Source organism: Bubalus kerabau, chromosome 4, assembly GCF_029407905.1.
Source record: "Bubalus kerabau isolate K-KA32 ecotype Philippines breed swamp buffalo chromosome 4, PCC_UOA_SB_1v2, whole genome shotgun sequence".
Lineage (NCBI taxonomy): Eukaryota > Metazoa > Chordata > Mammalia > Artiodactyla > Bovidae > Bubalus > Bubalus kerabau.
Window position 1 is genome coordinate 140,279,491 of NC_073627.1, and position 3,355 is coordinate 140,282,845.

General features: G+C 44.5%; 1 non-coding gene across 1 annotated transcript; it reads left to right on the forward strand.

Annotated features, from left to right (window-relative positions):
- The first annotated feature begins 432 nt into the window (after positions 1-432).
- TRNAG-CCC (transfer RNA glycine (anticodon CCC)) lies at positions 433-505 on the forward strand. Its single transcript has one exon. It is a non-coding gene; the product is annotated as a tRNA-Gly (tRNA).
- Positions 506-3,355: the final 2,850 nt, after the last annotated feature.

A 3,355-nucleotide genomic window follows, 5' to 3' on the forward strand; every position in this document is an offset into this window, starting at 1 on the left:
TATTGGAAAAGATGCTGGGAAAGATTGAAGGCGGGAGGAGAAGGGGACGACAGAGGATGAGGTGGTTGGATGGCATCACTGACTCAATGGACCTGAGTTTGAGCAAACTCTGGGAGATAGTGAAGGACTGGGAAGCCTGGAGTGTTGCAGTCCATGGGGTCACAAAGAGTCGGACACGACTGAGCCACTGAACAACAACAGCAAAGGCCTGCTGGGGTTGACGCTCTCTTGGGACTTGATCGATGATGTTGTTATAAAAACAAAAAGAATTGCTGAGAAGGAAGTGGGTGGGAAGAGAAAAGAGCAGCTTCTTGATGGAGCCACATAGCAAATTCAAAATAGTCAGAAAGCTCTTTGGCCATGAGTGTGATGGGTATATGTGTTGGTGCCACTGGTTTGCCTGTCACTTAGGGAAAGGAGAAAAGAGAGACTTCCCTGGTGGTCCAGTGGCTAAGACTTTGTTCTCCCAATGCAAAGGGCCCAGGCTCGATCCCTGGTCAGGGAACTAGATCCCACACACTGCAACTGAAGAACCCATGTGTTGAAACTAAGACCCGGTACAGCCAAATAAATAAATGTTAAAAAAAAAAAAAAGAATGGAAAAGAGAATTAAGGAAGAAAAAGAAGACCAGAAAGGAAGAGGGAGAAAGACTGAGTGGAAAAGTGATAGAACATTCTCCTGATGTAGGTCACCATTTAAGACAACCCCAGCTGGAACCCCCAGAGCCTTCTGCCTTGGGGTCAGTGGCCACTCACCCGGCTTTCTGCCCAGGGTGTGTGGGGCACTCTAAGAGTCAGATTCTGACCTCTGGGAAGTCCCAGTGGCCACAGGCTGGCTGACTGATGGATGCATAGTTGTCAAATCCCCTGGACTGCAGCTTAGAGTAGGGGTCAGAGGACACCCCCAGGGCAGTGTCTGTTTAGTGGAGAATTTAAGCAGGATTGTGCAAGTTCCAAAGGGTCTGGACCAGCAGGAGAGGCTGGAGAGGCCTGTATGAAGGACAGAGTAAAGGAGAAAGAAGAGGCTAAGGGAGGCTGCCTGAATGCCAGAGTGTGAATATTCAGAAGACTCATGGGTAGGGACACCCTGATTCTTCACGGCAGGGACTTGTCTGCAACATCTGTTGAATCAAATTAAATATAATTGCAAACAGAATCAAATAACACTTCTTTGTATTGATATAGCCTTATAGAATGGGTTTCCCTGGTGACTCAGGCTAGAGTCCACCTGCGATGCAGGAGACCTAGGTTTGAACCCTGGATTGGGAAGATCTCGGAGGAGGGAATAACAACCCACTCCAGTATTCTTGTCTGGAGAATCCCATGGACAGGGGAGCCTCGTGTCACAAAGTCCATGCTGTCTCTGCCAACATGTTAGAAAAATCAGCCAGAATGTAATCAGCCATAGACCCCCACAGTCCATGGGGTCGCAAAGAGTCGAACATGACTAAAGTGGCTGAGCATGCACTGTAAGATTAAAATGTTTTATTTTTGTATTTGTTTGTATTATTTGTGTGAAAAGTATTATAAACCTATGATAATACATTACTATATAGCCAATTGTGTTAGTTGGGTACCTAGGCTAACTTTGTTGGACTTATGAACATGCTCTTGGAATGGAACTTGTTCGTATGTAGGAGACTTACTGTATATGTGACAACTTTCCATGTTTCATAGCGTGTCATACTCATTTCCTGCTTTGCTCCACGTCGCAACTGTGCTGTGTATGCATCCCAGTATGCTGTCATGTCTGATTCTTTGCGACCCCATGAACTGTAACCCCCCAGGCTCCTCTGTCCATGGGATTTCCTAGGCAAGAATACTGGAGTGGGTTGCCATTTCCTCCTCCAGGGGATGGTCCCAACCCAGGGATTGAACCCAAATCTCCTGCAGCACCTGCATTTCAGGAAGATTCTTTACCTGCTGAGCCATCAGGGAAGCCATTTAAGGGAGAGAGTGATTAGTTGTCCTAATTCTCCAGGTGCAGACGTCTTGGCCCAGAAAGAATTAAGTGCCTTATCTATGATCACCTGTAAAGTGCTAAATCCATGGGTGGAAGTCAGGTTTCTGGTTTCACCATCAAGTGTTTTACTTTTTAGCTTAAACAGTTATTTTTATGTATTTTTCAAGCTATTCTATTTTTGTTTATAAGGTGCTTTATTAAGTATATATTTTTCATTATTTTCTTCATTAGCTTCATTGGTGTTCTCAACTTTCTTTATAAAGGGACACCAGGATATATGATATTGGAAAAAGTGTCCCAATGTCCCATTATCTTCCCTTGCTGTGCTTGTGGCAGGGGATAGTTAGGGCGGGGGAGGACTTCAGGGCTGCAGCTTGGAAAGCTGTAGGTGAGTCCATCCTCTCAGTTCTGGAACAAGCTCCCTAACATTCATAGCCCTGGCCAGAGGGTACTTGCTACTTCCCTTCTATGAGGACAATTGTTCAAGTCCCTTGGATGCACCTTTTGTGTATCTTAAAATGATTAGGCAGCAGACTCCAAGAACTTCTGCTCATTGCAAAGGAGTCTGATTTCTCATAGTCAGAGGTTTTTACCTGCTGATTAGAAGAGGGAATACTTTTTTTAAAAGGTGAAAATATATAAGATCTTATCATCCTGAAGGATTCCGTTCGTCTTGATAATTTTCAGTGTAATGAGTTTGGGAAATCTCCCAAGCCTTATAGAAACTACCCTGGCAGACCGTGAAATGGTTTTAAAACTCTTCTTCAGGTTCACCCCTTTCTGGTCGCTCTCCGTATTCTAAATCACCCAGACGTCCAGCGGGATTTGAAACTGGCCCTCGTGGAACCTCCAGCAGTAAGACTTCATTACACTATCCCTCATTTAATCTTCTCCTGTAAGATATTCCTAAACACTGGGTCCCTTGGCAAACGCCCTGCAGAAGTTTCATTTCAATATTGCTTTGTATTTATATAACCTCTATATCGAAGGAGCCTAAAAACACTTATGGCCCATGCTTCATTACTTAGTGTAACCACAAGGAAAGTCAACCCAATTCATATTAACAAATTGAAGCACGCCCTTTGAGATAGGTAATAAGAATAGCACTTTGTCTGCATGACACGTCTCTCTTCCAAGAAACTAGAAGTAATTTGAGCAACTGAACTACTGGAGAAAAATAAAGAACAGATAAGGCAAGTGCTTAATCTTTGTTGTTGTTTAGTCTCTCAGTCGTTTCCAACTCTTTTACACATGACTGTAGCCCGTTAGGCTCCTCTGTCCGTGGGATTCTCCAGGCAAGAATACTGGAGTGGGTTGCCATTTCCTTCTCCAGGGGATCTTCCCAACCCAGGGATCCAACCTGAATCTCCTGCATTGGCAGGTAGATTCTTC